The sequence below is a fragment of the Coturnix japonica genome, chromosome 18, assembly GCF_001577835.2.
Source record: "Coturnix japonica isolate 7356 chromosome 18, Coturnix japonica 2.1, whole genome shotgun sequence".
Taxonomy (NCBI): domain Eukaryota; kingdom Metazoa; phylum Chordata; class Aves; order Galliformes; family Phasianidae; genus Coturnix; species Coturnix japonica.
This window is the reverse complement of record NC_029533.1, coordinates 7,998,952-8,015,839: the sequence shown is the minus strand read 5'-3', so window position 1 is coordinate 8,015,839 and position 16,888 is coordinate 7,998,952. Positions and strand designations below refer to the sequence as shown.

Genomic DNA, 16,888 nt, shown 5'->3' with positions numbered 1-16,888 from the left:
ACCCGGCCTCCTGATGCCAGACATTTGCCTTCTATCCAATACCCCAGGGACCAAACACTTGGCTTTACAAGAGCTGCCCCGATTTTCTATTCTGCAGAGGTATATAAATAAAAATGCAGCTTTCACAGAGTCCTGTCTGCACTGGAGAAGACTTGATGGCATGACCCTACAAGCTGCCTCTCTCCATCAGCTGTAAACAAAACCTCAGTTAATGAATGAGGTTTTCTGCCAGGTTAGCACACATTATTTCAGCAAGCAAAATAAGGCTTATTGCCAAATTACTGCTTTTCTGATGTAATCACATCTGCCCTGGAGTGGGTGCTAAGCCTGTATTCCTTGCTCAGACCAAACTCAACATTAGTGCAGTGTATCTTTGGGGTAAGGAATTGCTATCCCATGATCCTTCAGTACTGAAGGAGCATGAAATGTGGGTACTGCAGGGGCACAGTTGTGTCTGCATGCTCCAGAACAGACAAAGATACTCAATCAGACTAATTCATAATTAACAGTATCTCCATAGCACTGCCCATGGAAGGATCTGAAGTTCCTTCATAAATATTAATTAACTCAACCTGACACCCCGGCTGTGTAACAATTACTGCTCCTATTCACAGATGGAGAAACTGGGGCAGGGTTTGTGCCCACAGAGCAGTGACCCACAGCAGTGGGGAGTGGGTTCTGGATTTGCCCCTGGGGCTCTCCTGCAGGCTGGGGGCTGCCTCTTGTGAAGCTTAATGCCAAATAGTATTGCTGTGAGAGAAGAGAGCTAACAAGCAGTGTCTCCTCATTGTGGCATTTCATACAGCATCTCACACCAACAAAGAAAACAGCCGTGAGCACCCAATCACAGAATCACAGGGATCCCTTATCACTGAACGGCTAAATTGCTGCCAAGTTTTGCCCAAAGCAGCTGGAACTTGCAGTTAATTGCACGTTTTTGGTGCTGAACTAACAGAACAAGGCATTCAGCATCACTGCTTCAGCACAGTATGTGGCACAGCATCACACCACCAACCCTGTTTGTCACCTGCATGGCTGGGGTGCAGCACAGGTCCCAGCCCAGTGCAAACTGTGCTGGCTGCACAAAGCTCTGCTCAATAGCACAATAACCGAAGCCATCCATCTGACCCCACAGCAAATAAATCGGCATCTCAGCTTACCTTGTGGACTTGTTATCCTTTAGCAAACAGAGAGTAAACAGAGGTGCTGAGGCAGGCAGGTCGGCAGAGCACAAGGCCCTCACACCACTGTAGTCCTTTTCCCCTGCAGGTCAGGAGAGGTCTCGTAAGCAGAGACGAGCCCCTTTGCCCAGCGGGTGCCCGGGGCGCCCTGCTGCATCACCACCAGCCGGATGGGGGGCTGGCTGCTGGCCGGGACCTCGGGAGCATACTCCTTGCTGGGATCCTTCCCCCTGCAGTCGTAGAGCACACAGGAGATCAGGAAAACCAGGAGCAAAATCACGTAGCTAGCTACCAGAATGATGAGATTCAAGGTAACAGGGTCAATCTCCAAATAAAACTCCATTTGATCCCATACTACGGAGTGCAAACCCGGACAGTGAAGTTTCATATGCACGAGTGAGTGACCGCTAACTGATCAGAATAGATGTATTGGCTTTGCGGTAAAAATACATTAATCCTCAGGTCTCCTGTAGCAATGGATTTCCACGAACTGGATGATTAAAGCAGCTCAGTTTAATAACTTAAGCTCCTTCGTTTAATGCCGCGTTGCCTGCAGTGGCAGAAGCTAAATTTGAATGCTATATTGATGGCAAAACATCTCTATTATTCAGGGACTCTCTTTCCACAGGTGGGCACCAAAATGAGTCTCCTCAAAGGGCGTTTTGTAGAACAGGCCCTAAAGGTGGGTTTGGGCTCCAGATGTGCTCACTGCAGCTGTGGGCTGGATAAAACCACTCTATTGTAATGAGTACAGAGATAGATGAGGAGAAAAGCAAGGTAACTATTCTCAAAGTCTAATTGGCCTGATTCTGATTCCAGCACCTTTTTGCCCTGCCCTGTTCTATGGAAGCCCAGTCCCTCCTCCACAGCACAGTGTGCAGCAGCAGGGATGGCTGTGGGGAAGGGCAGCAGGCAACGCTGCTGAGCACCCAGACCCCACGTCAGCACACTCACCTCACCACACAGAACCCGAAGGTTTTGATCAGCATTACAGCACAGGAGGGCTTTAGGGAAGGATTAGGCTGTCACCGTCTTAATGCTGCTGGAGCTGTGGAAAAGGGCTTTACATGTCAGCGGGAATCGGATCCGGAGCGTCTAAGCTGTGAGTAAGAAATATGTCATGGGGCCACACGGCGCCCGCCTCAAGGCCAAGAGCAGCCCCACAGCCCTGTTAGCTCAGGGCAGATCTGTATCCAGAGGAAATAAGCACAGACCGGGCACTGCAGGAGACACGCTTCGAGATGATCCTACATGGTGAGGATGAGCACCTGGTGATGCCGAGTAGCACCAGTGTAACTTCACACCGCATGGAGAAGCAGAGCTTATCACACAAACTGCACTGAACGTCTGTGCTGCCAGAGAACAGCAATGAACGTGATAAGCCTTGGGAAAAGGAGCCCGTGGGACCCCACGAGCACGTTGCCTGGAGGAGCCCATAGTGCAGCCCCCAAGGGCAGGCGGCGCTGCCTCGGATGTGCCGCCCGGTGTGAAGCCGTCAGCGCCGGGATGATTGGCTTAACCGCGGTGTCATTGCTAGAAATAGCCCCGGGAAATAAATCTCCTCCATTCTGAACCCCGGAGCCACACGGGGACGCTGCTGCTCCCTCCCCGCTGAGCCCCGGAGCGGCTCCAGTCTGTGCCGTCAGGGGGCAGCACACAGCGGCGATGGAGCCTGAGACCCCCGGGTGGGGGACAGACCCCCGGCTGTTGGGTTTTGTAGCGTTTAAGTAGCGCGTTTAATCCATTCCTCGCTTTGTGCTCACGATTTGTAAATCTATTCGATCTTTACAGCTTTAGAAAACAGCCGCTATGATGCTCCTTTTAGTGGAGGAGCGGAAATTCAGGGTGGAATATAGAAAGGAAAAACGCACCGTAGCTACGAAAAACGCACCTATGCTCACCAGGCCGACGCACTGACTTCAATCTAATTTCCTCCCTGCTAAGTCGATTTGCAGGTGAAGGTCTCAGCTGAACAGGGATGGATCTCGGCAGCACGATCCGCCGGGAGGTGGCAGATGCAGCCCAGCAATCCACCACTGCCCAGCCCCCATCGCACCCAGCAGCCCCCCCATATGGGGGCCGGTGCCCCCCACCCTCAGCTCCTGCTGCCGGTCTCCGCTGGCATCAGTCCCGCTCTGCTTGGTGCCACATGAAGCAAATCCCACTCAGTGCACTGCTCCCCCTTTGTGCCATAGAAAACACTTCAGCCAGGGACTCATTTCCCTCACGTCCCCAGCCCTGCTCATGTGCTTTGCAGAACAGAAATGGATTTCAAGGCAAGGTGTTCAGCTCTGTGCACCAGTTGCCTTTGGAGAAAGAGCTGCTAAGGGCAAAACCTACACATCTTCCCATAGGGCAACATGGGTGTTTATGTTTCATGTACCTCACATAAACCTCCATGGGGTGAGTTGTAGGAGGTACATCACTACTCCAGAGTCACATTGGAGCAACCATGTTACAAATCTGCAGGCAATAAATCAGTTTTGCTTCTGAATTCAATCTGCTTTTTCCTGACTTGCTTTCAAGACTCCACTTACCCTGGGACAACCAGCAGCATGGAGCTACTTTCCAAGGAACCAAAGGACTTCAACCAGCTGGGAACTGGTAGAGGCTCCCTGCCCACACATGGGTAGAAGGCAGAACAGGCACAAACTGACAGAAAAAGCTCTCAGTGCTCTTTGTAAAAAAAGAAATAAATCAAACTTAGACACCAGCAGGAAATTGAAAAGTTACATCAATAGAAGGACGGGAGCACATACGTCAATCATTTGGCTGGAGATATTGCGGTACAAACAGATTTTTATCACTTGTAGCTCTCTATTCAAACAATGATGTCCTAGATTTCTACTTAAAAGAGCACAGAGTACAATTTTGCCAAGTAACCTCTGGGAATGAATATGAAAATTAGAGCAAGACTGGCTTTGCTGTCCCTGATTCCCTGTTAGTGGAGTGTTACGGTGTGAGCTCAATTCAGGAAAAGAGAAGGGGGTCAGGTACAGCCTTGTGCCAAGGCCTCAGCACTCATTAGATGCCTACAGCTATGCACATGCTGACATGTTCTGCTGAGCAAGGATGGCCTCCTTGGACAGTGCCACCCCACCACGTTCAGAACTCATCAGCATCATCTCCACTGCAAACCTCTTTGAATGACTTCACATGCTCCAGTGTTCAGCTGAGCACAACAGCAGCCCATTGCTACCTGAGAACCACACGTTCCCATCACCCACCTCAAAGCCAGCACAGGGTCAGCCCAGCATCACCACCACTAAAGGGACACAGCCATGGGAACCCGGCTGCTGCCAGGCTGATAACAGCCCTGGCGGACAAAGCCTTCGCCTTCCTCTTGAGATGTAAGATATGGAGATACAAACAGCAATAAATAACCAGTGTCAGCCTGATCTGAATCCCGTTCCCTTGCCTCACCCACTTCCACCCCATTTACCATCAGGATATTTTTTTCCTCTCTCTGTTTCTTCCACACCCATGTTTTTATTTTGTATTCCCTTGGATAAAAGTGGTCCAAAGCAAGTGGCCTTTCCATCTTCAGCAACAAGGGAACCACGTCCACTGTGCTGTGAGGTCTGGGACTCTGGTCTCCTTCCAGCCTTGCTCCCAACCCTTGGGCTCTCCTCAGACCATTGATATATATGACCATCAGTGCTACCACGCTGTTTCTTTCTTGGCACCAGCCACAGTTTCTGCTGCCCCAGTCACTTTTGCATTGTGTTCCCCCAGGCGCTATCTTATCATGGCCTCATTGTTCCTCCTCAGCTTCCTCCACGGTTCCTATCTGTCTTCTGGCTCTCTGTATATCGCGTTAGGCTTTGCTTCAGTCAAGTTTTGATGTCATTCATCAGAGCTTGTTACCATTATTTCACGACATCCCGGCTTCAGTCTGTTCCTGTCAATGTACGTCAGCTCTCCCACCCAAAAATTCAGCTGAACTCACATCCAACATCTCAGCAAAGAGCCCTGGACAGAGGTGGAAGTCGGGGTTGTGTGAAGGAGACCACAAAGACATTCACAAGCACAACAAGAAATGACAACTTGTCCTGAGCTTCCCCAGCACTGCAGAGCACAGCTGCCTAAAACCCCAAGGAAGGTACAGATCCACTTGTGTGAACTCCTGCCCAAGGACAGCTCTGCTTTGAGATCAGGCCCTGCTTAGAGTTTTACACAAGATTTGTTTAGAAGACAAACCAAGAAAGGTCTAATGGCCACAGTTCAGGCTGAGCTTTGCCCCAATACCTCATGTTGCTTTTCCCTAAAAATGGCAGCAGGAACACTTCTGTACATTGACAGGACACAGATGGTGACAATCCTGCTCCTCACCATGGGCACTGCCCTGTACTGAGCAATGAGCAGAGTGCAGCCAAGTGGGGTTTTCATTCTTATTCCAGCAGGTCAGCCAATTAAAGTACAAAATGAGGTTCTTAAGCTTGGCAAACTGTTCCGACGTTGTAAAGATTGGCCTCTTTGTTGTTGTTGTTCCAGCAACGTGGAGACCCAGCACTAAACAACAAAAGAAATTAAATATCCAATTTCAAACAGTTGGTCTGGAAGCACTTCAGTTGATTGCAGTGATCCAAAGGGGGGAAAAAAAAGAAGCGTTTTCATTTTGAGTATTGTAATGCTTTTTAAACAACACACGGGCTGACCCGTCCTACACTGTGACCTCTAGAGCCTCACATACATGGCTTTGAAAAGCAGCTTTGTGCTTTGCCTCAGCAAACTGCTGCCTGAGCTCCGCCAGCGGCCATCCCCAGTCCTGCTGCTTCACAAAGCACAGTGCTAAAGCAGCATTGTGTGGATTTTGGAAACTGTGGGACATAAGAGGATGTAAATGAGATCCCTGATCTTGCCAAGGAGATACAGGTGCTCAGAGGTAAAGTAAGTTCCACCAAGCCAACATGCAGGCTCCATAGGACCAACCCACTGCACAGCAAGGAACCAATTTTTCTCATAGTTTCTGCCATGCCTTCAGCAGACACAGAAGCTTTGAAGGCTCTCTTGTTTTCCCAGCTGGTCTGAATGCTTGAGAGCAGGTCACCAAAAGCAAAGGGCTTGCTCAGAAGTTAAACAAAATCTCTTTCAAGTTTAAAAACTAGAAGCCCACCTGCAGAGAGCCCCTTCCCAAAGAGGAACGGTTCAAGGCGCCCCAGGCTGAGCTCACCCATGACAAACACTGCCAAGGTGATGGGGAGAAGTTGGGCCATCTCTTTAAGATGTGAGCGTTTCAGGAAAATACACAACAAAAATACACACCCAAGATTTAAAACACAGGGTAAAAACTCCTTTCTCATAAACTGACAGTAAGAAAACAGAGAGCTAGAAGGGAATGGCAAAGAGAATGATGCTCAAATGAAGGGACCTACACTGCAGGAGCTCCGTGCCCACACAGTGTGCCTGAAATGCTTCTCTCAGCAGAGCAGCAAATGCTCTCCAGGCACACTGGAGTAAGGTACCCCCATCCCCTGATATTTGGGGCTGTTCTTTGCACATGCTGCCTTCATTTCTTTTGGAGAACTACAAGAGTAGAAGTTTTGTTCCCATGGCAGCTACTTTCTATTGCATGCTTTAACCTTAATTCTTCCAAGTGTATTTTGGAGCACAGCCAACCCATGCACGTGTTGTAGGAAGCTGCCTGTGCAATGGCAGAACACAGAGCAGCTCAGCAGCACCCAAGGGTGCAAGGAGGGGTAGGGCTGTAGAGATGGGGGTAAAAGGCACCTCAAGAAGCAGGGACATGGCTGCTGTTATAGCAGCAGGGTGGAAAAGCAGCACATACATATATAACAAAAAGAAAAGCAGGAGCTACTTTGATAGACTTCATGTCACAATCAAGAGAAACTTCCTGGCCTCATATTTTCCATATAAACATTCTCCACTGGATAAAGTTAATGGTTCCCCGACTACAACGCAGAAGGGCTCAATCGGTTCAATTGACGTCACAGATTGAGTATTTTAATGAAATGTGCTGTGCTCCCCCCATTTATATGCTTGACCCTAACCTCTCCCAGATGTTCAGTTCACGCACACAGACACAGCAGTGCTGGGTTTTGGAGGCACTCAAACGTGCAGTGCAATGAAATGCTGCACCATTGGTGCTCCCTGCTGCAGCTGCAGAGAGTGCTGCTCCCCCAAATGCAGGAGCCTGCATAGCAGAGAGAGGATTCCCCTTCCACTGAATTGGGGATCAAAGGGGAATCCAAAACCCTTCTGCAATTTCACTATTTCACCAGGTTTCACCGGCAGTTTTCTGGTATTGACACTCATTGAAAGAAAAGAGAAACCTCTCTGTCATTCTTTTGGCAAAGAGAAGATCAATGATGGAATAAGAGTGCTTTAAAAGAAGGTCTATATTCTGACAAAGCCCTCAGCTTCAGTTTAAGATCATTTAAGTTAGTTTGGAAGCCAGATCTGAGCCACTCTTAGTTCTGGGTTTGGATTAGCAAAGTGGAAGTCACAGAACTAAGCCCATATCATTGCTGGCCTGCTCTGAGCTGGAATGGAGGAGTTAGCCCTGAGCAAAAACACATGAATCACTCCTCCAAAAACACTCACCAAAATGCTGAACTCAACAACCACAAACACATGGGATCCTGCACAATGAACCCAGTTCCTTTAACCCAGGAAAGGCCAAATTTGCAGTGCTGCCACTTTGCAATAGATTAGACAGAAGGAAAGTCTGCAAATGTTTAATAATTAAAAAATAATGTGTTTAGAGTGATTCCATAACTCCATGCATACTTAAACAACATCTGCAGCCAAACCATGTGCACTTGTCCCCACATAGATGACAATATCTGCCTGTGCATTTTGCTTTAACTTCAGCTCTGCAAACACACCAACACTGGGGTAAAAGTGACCACATACAGAATTGGACAGAGCTGCCCCATCCCACAGCGGGAAGGACACATCCAGGTTCCCACCAACACACAGCAAGGATGAAGAGATGCCCACAAAGGATGAGTCCCCCCCTGGCTGCCACCAGATGCTGCATGGAATGGGCACAGCTGTGAATGGCCATGCAGAAATCCTGGGGCCAAGCGTGCAGGCTGCCACCGCAGCATTGCCCACAGCAGCACTAGCAATGGCTCTTCCCAGAAACTGCACAATGTGGGAATTTGACAGTGACTCAGAGCAGATGGCACAGCACAGCTGCTCTGCCTGCAGATGTGTGGGGTTTGCTGCTTGACATGCATGTGTACAGGCTCACCCCACTGCATCCTGGGCACACACCCCTGTCCCAGTTAGCCAGACACCTACATCCAACCATCAAGATATCAGCACCACTGTAATAGCAACAGCAGGTAGAGCCCCTTGCAGCCCCGAGGGCCCTCTCCCTGGGATTCCAGATCCACAACAAACCCACCTGCAACACCCTTGGTTAGGGCATCTAACTGGTGGCAATGGGAGAGAGCTGAGCAGAGAAGGAAATAATGTGTGTGTATCAGGGCTGCAGACTCAAGTAGGACACCTTCCCTGCTCTCATTTGCACAGCCCCACAGATGGACCCATAGGGAGTGATCTCTGCAGACACTGGGGACAGCACACAACCCACACAGCTCACCCCAAACACCTCCACCCAGCTGGTAGGAGAGCAGAGAGTTGTTTTTCTGCTCTCCAGCAAAGCTTCAATCTATTTGGTTTTGTTTTCCTTTGCTTACTGGCAGCAAATCTTCCCACTTCTCTTTCTCAGCAAACACTTTATATTGGTTCAACTTTTGTTTGCCCATTTGTTGCAGCAGGAGTGATGAAAGAACCTCTCTGGGCTCACCAGGTCACGCACCAAAGGTGATGGAAGAACACTTAATAGGCCCAGGACGTGCAGAAAAAGGATCTTCCCTTTTGATTGTGCTCATCAATGAGTGCATGCTCAGTAGCAGCACCGGAACTTCTCTGCCCAACTCCACAAGATATTTATAGGGGTTTTTGTGATCAGCATCATCGCGCCATTTGCAACAGTCAGTGCCCTTTGGAAACTCCTGGCTGACAAAGCAGAGCTCAGCATGTCCTGCCAGAAATGGGTTTAAATGCTCAGAGCTGGAGTTTGCTTTTCCTGCTAATTGGGTCTTTGAGCTCCAATGATGCTTTTCCTTTGATTTAATTAAGGGAAGCAGTTTCCAAGGAATCAGACATACAGCTCACATCAAAGGCTTCAAGAGCAGAAATGCATCCCGAGATGCAGCGGATGTGATTCAGGGTGACTCATGGGCTGCGTCCATCTGCCAAGTGAGTCAGTATTGCAGTAACCTCATCACAGCCCATGGGCCAACATCAAGAACTTGCGGCACCGCATCCACGCCAGGTGGAGGGAGATGGGCTCCAGCTGTCCCCATTGCCCCTTGGATCTCAGTCACAGCATCATTCCATCCCCAGGATAAAGTCTCACAGACTCTGCATCATTACAGACAACCTCCCTGGGGAGGAATTCGGCTTCTTGCCTCAGTCATGTTTCTGCTTCCCTCATATGAAACACACACAAAAAAAGCTGAATTTCTGGTGAATGTTAAGCCTGGGCACAGAAGACCTCAAGTCTTCTCAGCTCATTAAAATCCAGACTTGAGCCAGCTCCAAAGGAGCTTGTAGCCAAATGAAGTGCTGAAACGAGTTATTTGTGCTACAACTTCTGCAGGAGCCACACTCCCAGTGCTGCAGCCCAAGGGGAGGCTCTGTGCCCTGGAATAGGTGCCCACTCCTCTCCAGCATCTGCCAAACAGCAGCAACTAACAGATATTTTTCTCCCCTCTGCAGGAAGTGAAATCCAAATTCTGGTCGCATCTTGTACAGTTCAAAAGCTGAGCACGGCTGGGTTTCCCACACACCCTCAGGAGCACACACCCGTGTAATTCATGGTGCATCCCAGAGATGCTGGGGGAGGACAACAACCATCTGTTTTTCCTGACAGGAGAATGAAGGAGCTGGGAGCTGAGCCGGCTCAGTGCAGGGCTGTGATTTATAGCTGCTAATACAACAAATCCTCTCCGACTGCCCTGGCGCTGCTCAAGAACCAGCACCCAGCCAACAGAGCCAGCTGAGTTTAGGAGAGTTGAATGAGGATCAATTAGACCAGGAAAGCAATGGCACCTCACTGCTCCCAGCCCCACCGAGCAGCAGAAAAGTCTGAGATCCAACCCCTTCCACAATGACAGGGACCTGTGGGCATCCACCAGCCCCAGACATCTCCACCAGAGCCCCCTTCCCAGCCCCCCTTAGCTCTGATTAAAGCACTGTGGACTTCCCTCTTCTCCTTCTTTCAATTACAGGTAACAAAGCGGATTCTCTAGAAGCATTAAGGTTTCATTTTTGGTTTCTTTTCCGATGTTTCTTCTCCATGTCCCACAGGAAAGCAGTTTAGTACAAAACCATGATTTGCCATTTACACCCAAAGGGAGCACTTTCATGTTCCTGTTACTAATGAAATATATAGCAGCCACTTGAAATAAATGAACAGCATTATCACTTTCATATGAACGCCTAAGAATCCTGGAGGTTAATGAATGAGCTGAAAAGCTCGATTTCTCTTCATGAAATAATGGAACCACATGCACACAACCAGCTCTGTCACCTCAGCTTGTCCCTGCCCTGTCATTGCTTTGAGATGAGGAAAAAAAACCCTGAGAACCTAAACAGAAGCTTCAGCAAACATTACATAGGCACAGAAAACATCTCAGTGTCACCAAAACTGCACTATTCAGTGAGAAAAGCTGTTTGAGAACCATTTGTCCTGTGTCTGCTGAGAGCTGATGGGAACAGACTGGGTGCTGCTGCCCCAGCAGGGCCCTTCAGGCTGGGGACACCCATGTCTGCAGCACCCATCCCTGCTGGCACCAAGCAGCTGCAGTTATGCCCTGAGGAAAGGAACCAGAGCACAGCACTAAATCCCAGGGAGAGTGCAGTCCCATGCCCTGCAGATGAGCCCTGCTTTGGCATTATTAATTCTTTGAGTGCCCAGCCCCGTGGGGCAGACAGGCACAGGGCAATCTCAGACAGGATATCCTCCAGGGATAAGCCTCCATACAGCCTACAAACAATAGAGCAGGGCAGGCTGGGTCCCACATCTGTGCCTTGGAAGGCTGCAGGGTTCACGTGACATTTAGCATCTCTCCATGAGCAATCCTCATACCATAGAGAAACCCATGCTGTGTTTTACAGAAAGGCTTTGAGGGTCCAGGTTGGTCACAAACCAGCAAATGTGCGAGTGGTTGGTCACAACCTCCCTGCTTTAGTCACATTACATTGAGTAAATTCAATTGCTGCGACCTGCTCCACTCCCAGTGATGTCAGTGCAATTTTAGGAACTCCTCCATTGCCTTCACAGCATAACCTCATTCAGCAGAAAGCAGGGCTTGGTGTGCCTTCCTGGATCCACATGGTGTAATATGGAACAGACCCACACTTCCCTACTCATTAGTGAGGGAACACTGCAGTGAAGGCAGCGTGCTGCATACAGCCATGGCTGTTAGGAGAACTCTCAGCATAGAGCAGATCTGAAATCCCCACAGCCATACAAGTAACGTGAGCATGTTCTCTTCAGCCCCTGCCCAGTCCCCCATTGCTGCGTGCTGCTGACCACAGCCATCCCAACCTGCGGTTTCTTTGCTGTGTGCTTTTCTTTCATTCCTCATCCCTGAGCCACTGCTGGATTTGCAAATGCTTAAGAATTCCAAGAAGAGATGCATTGATGTCTGTGAGCAAGGGGAAAGCCCTTTTCCTGCCAAGGAGGCACATAATTGTCAATACCCCATTGTTGTGCTTGAGCTCACCACCCCTTAAAGCCATTAATGGAGAAATCAGGGGTTTTTCTTTGGCATTTCTGTGGGTGGAGTTTATTCCCATCCTTATCTGAGCAGCGGATCTTTCCCACCACTAACCTGGTGCCAGGGTGTCCCACAGCCCAGCCGCCCAGCAGAACAAACAAACCCAATGGAGGGAGGATATTTACAATTGCTGACCAAACTCTCAGTTTCCTCAGCAAGCTCCTCCAGACAATATGCTCCAGGCGCTGGCCTCCAATTGTACTGTCAGAAATTGATGCGGGCCCAAGAATGAGAAAATATTGTGTTTAGATGTGTGATAGGCAAGCAAAACAAGCCCGTGACGTTACTGCAGGGCTTCTCCCCAGCTCTGTGTGTTTGTTTGTTCCCGTAGGGCCGAGCAGGGCACACCCTGCCCTCAGTGCTGCAGCACAGCTCTGCTTTCCCCCAGACTGCTCACAGATGCTGTGATCTTACAGATGCTGTGATGCAGGTGAGCTCCTCCTGCCCAGCCTTTAGCTTTGCCCTACAGAAACACTCAGGTTTGTGGCTTCCCATACCAAACAATGGAGGCAAACACCACACAGGTCAATGGTTCAATCTTTGGACCATTCTCTTCCTATTACGCCAAGAGCAAATCCTGAGTGACAGCACTGGAGGTAGAATGTTCCAGATTCACACCACTTTAATGAGAACCAGAATTTGGCTCTAGATCTTAGAGATAACGCTCTCTGTACTCATTGCCAATATATTAATGCCTTCCAGCATTATGCCTTCCCCCAAAGCCTGTGAGCCCTCCCTTGCAGGTTATCCAACAATTAAGGCCCGAAGACATACAAAGCAGAGCAGCTGCACAGCCTTCACGTTTAGCACAGAGTTTCTTATCACTACATTCATTTGACTGAGAACATCCATTTGTTATTGAGGGGATTAGGAACACTCAACAGGAACAGCTCTGCTAGCAGCAGGACTTCAGTCAGAAAAGTAATTAGGGGGATTTCTCCAGATTTATACCACACTACCACCAAATTCCAGGCCAGAGAAGGAACATTAATTAATCAATGAGAACAGGATTCCAATCAGCTGCTCTGTTATCCCCTCGTATTCACATATTCCACTTTTCTCCCCTTGTTCCATTAATTGACTGCAGACCACCCAGGGTAAGAAGGATGTACAACAGAAATAGAGCGTATATTTATGTTGGCTCCTCTTGCTGTAACCTCCTTCAGGGTATGACCCAGCTTTAATAACTCAGACGTACCCTATCACTTTCTGGCTTATTTCCTTGTGGGTTTATAACATAAACTGAAAAGCACTGTATATTCTTTTGGTACATTTTAGGGGGAGGAGAGGAAATGGAGAAGGAGAGATTCATTACAATCATTTTGAGGCTCATCGCTCAAGGGCTCCTCCAAATACTTCTTAGCACAGATCACCTCCTGACACCATCTCCCCATGGCCAGGAACAGCAGCTTTAGAGAACCACCAGGCACTGTGAGCGCTCCAGCTCCATGCTCTGAGAATCACACACTTCTCCAGGGTGAGTAACTCATCACTTTGATCATTACAGAAGATCATACAATGAGACAGGAGTTGAAGTAAAATCAGGTTATAAGGTGGGAGGAAATCCAATTGTAAAGGCATACAAAAATACATTCAAACAGATCAGCTTTCCTAATAGATTGCACATCCAGTTTCCTGCAGCAGAGGCTGTTTAAATCAAATTATAACTGCTTATTCACAGTTTCCATACTCAAAATACTATTGAAGTGTGAGGTAACACTGTTACAATCATACTGCTTGAGTAGGTTCCAAATTTAATAGCAATTTCCAATTTGTTATGAGGGTTAAGGAGGAAGGAAACCTTCTGACAGGAGATACTGAGGAGCTGAGAAGCAGGTGGGTTATTGGGGTTGAAGCCCAGAACCTTGGACTTTAGGTCAAGGCCCCCCAACAGCAGCTGCCCAGTGGGTTCCTATAGACCTCCATCCCACCCCATTAGCTCCTGTAGCATTGAACCAGGCAGTAAGATGGGAACTGGCAAGTGTATGAAGGTAGCTTGGGGCTAACATGGAGGCTGATCCCAGCTAAAAAGACAAGAAAAGCCAGTCAAAGAGGAAAATGCAGCTGTGGGCAGGCTGAAGGGTGATGCATGGGCACCATTGTGCCTCTAGGATACAATGGATCCTAAGGAGACAAACACCTTGAGGGAGGAGAACAAAATAATTGGCCTTGTGAGCTTCAGCTTACTTTCATCTGTTCTTGTGCCAACATTGTCCTGTTTAAATAGCTCTTCTTCCTCCCTGGTGCTTACCCCTCTGATGTATTTATTTTCCTCATGATATAGTTAAGTGAAAATTGTTTGTATTCAGAAAGCTTTCGTATCTTCCCACTGCTTATTTACCAAGAGAAGCTCCGAGCATTTGTTTTGAGCCACACAACCAGAAATAAGAGGCCAACATGATGCTCACCACACCTGGTGGCTCCCCCAGTCAACACAGCACAGCAACAACTGCTATTCACCATTAACTGAAACAGCCCGCAGTCAGCAACAAGTGCTGCTCATTCACAGTCAACATCTTTGCAATGTGGATATTGTAGCATAACACAATGTAGCACAAGACAGCAGAGCAGCAAGATCCCAGACCTCAGCAAGTAACAATCTGCAGAGACACAATAGCAGCAGGCACAGAAATAAGATAAAGAAACCGCTTACCTTCAAAAGGCCTGCAATATCCTCAGGTGCACAGGGATCTCCAAGAAAGATAGTTCTACCTCTGCTGCCAACCCTTAAATGAGGGCTGGGAAGGGGTGGATCCTTGTTCCCCACCTTCTGGTCACTCAGCTTCATTGCATACACCTGAGCTCTCCTGTGTTGGCCCTGCCTTCCACCGGGTGCACATAAATCACACAGATTTATGATTAAAACTCAGCCTCCTTGTAGTGGAAATGCTATCATGAGGTCATTCAAACCCCAACATTTGTTAAAGCATGGGCAGTAGACATCAGCACTTCCTCGACAACAAAGAAAGAAGTCCATAGAGATGTAAGCAAATGTTAATGAGGTTTGGATAGAGATATGGATTCTTAAACATTCAAACTTCAGCCACCACTGGAGATAAGGCATGAAATCAGCATCCTCACACACATGGGCCTTTCTGAGTGCTGCGGGCATTAGGTGCTTGCAGTGCTCAAGCTCCAGCACACCCCATGGCACTGCAAGACAGCAGAAATGCAACATGCAATCCTTGCAAGAATTAGGTGTACTGGCAGGCCAATAAGAGCCACACCACACAGGTGTGAGCACTGATTTTGACCACCACAAGACATGAGGATGTTGGTTCCTGAGAGGTTTTGCTCAGGCTGCGACTGGGAAGGAATCAGCTTGGCACGATCACACTTGGTGTCTTTCTTCTGCAGCGATCCTATTGTTCCAAAACATAATAGGGCAGAGCTTTCTATGGTCCCAGTGGGACTGTATCAAAACTGACATCAGCAATGAAAAGCATGCCGTGTAATGCTGCCTCCTGCTCTTTGCACCACAGCTTCAGCCAAGAAACAGCAAGTTATTCACAGTGACTTGCAGTGAAATGGAAGGCCTTTTAGTCAGGCTCTGCACTAAGTTTCAGCTGCCTCGAACGGTTTCATTCTTATTCAGGTCAGCACTTTTGACTCCAGGCTCACAGAGTTCCCAGGGCAGCTCAGCCTGCAGCAGCTCTGAGCTCTGTTCTCTGTGCTCTTGCTACCCGATATTGTGGTTATTTAAGGCATTGGTAATTCGGATTCCTTCAATCCATATCCAGTAAAAGAGCAATGTAAGCAAGCAGTCAGATGCATTTTTCTCCAAATTCTGAACACTTGTCCACATCCTCACCTCTATAGGTCTGTACACTACATTAGAGCTGATTTAGAAATGGAGTTCATGCCCTCATCCCAACACTAAAACTGATGTAGAGCTGAGGTGAGCCCTGATTGCTCCGCTCTCCGCTCCCCAGGTTTAGAAGCTGCAAAACCCCAGATAAAGGCATAGGAGAATTGTAGGACCTGGGGACGTGTCAGCACCTGTTGGTAAATGCAGAGAATCCAAAATTAGCCAGGAGAAGTAGAAGAATCATTTGTCAGCTCCTGGTCTCCTCAGCCATCTTTGAAAAATGTCACAGATACACTGACACTTCTGCTGGCGATTTAAATAGCAGTCCCCAGCCAGGGTCGGCTGCAGGGCCAGGGGCAACGCACCTCCCATCCCGGCTCCTCCTGGATCGGGTGACTCAACAACACGCCTGAGAAACTCCCTTCAGCCACAGCCTCCAGTAGCAACCCCACAACAAACACTTGGATGTGGCTCACGGGCATCCTACAGGGTCTGGGACGTGACCCAGCTGCACTCAGCAGGGCTGTGGGGTGCAATGCTCCGGGGCTCACTGCTCCCAGCCACACTGAGGTGGAAACCCCCATTTTGCCATTATGTCCTCTGCCCCCCCAGTAAATCTTTCAGGGTTTCGGTGTTGGCTATTTGCAAGTCAGACAGCGATAGCAAAACACTCTCCGTGCTTTTTCAATGGGCTCCTTGAAGGAGGGGAGGAGAAGAACATGTCCCATAGACCTGAGCATGGTGCCCTACACTGGGCAGGGTGTGCCGCTCTCTCTGGACCACAGCAGTTTTTGCTAAGCCCTTCTGGAGCACCTTGATGCACAGATGCATCCTCAAAACACCCAGTTCCTTCACAAGAAGCCGTACCTTCCATCAGCAAAACACACTCAGAGGAGTTTCTGCTCCAGCCAACACCACTACTCTGCCTTTTCCACATGAAAACAGAGCTCCTAGGAGAGACTTGGGAAATCATTTCCCCTCCACCTCTCCTATCAAGCACAGGGCTGGAGTTGTGATTGCAACGCTCCCAGCCCTACCCCAGGAGAATTACAGATTGCATCTTGGAGGTAGAGCTG

The 16,888-nt window shown here is 48.7% G+C and overlaps 1 long non-coding RNA gene across 1 annotated transcript; it reads right to left on the bottom strand.

Moving 5' to 3' along the window:
* Positions 1-1,164: 1,164 nt before the first annotated feature.
* Positions 1,165-16,739, bottom strand: LOC107322074. The gene is made up of 3 exons (XR_001558804.2): positions 14,658-16,739; positions 2,136-5,693; positions 1,165-1,411 (listed from the first exon to the last, which is right to left on the bottom strand). It is a non-coding gene; the product is annotated as an uncharacterized LOC107322074 (long non-coding RNA).
* Positions 16,740-16,888: the final 149 nt, after the last annotated feature.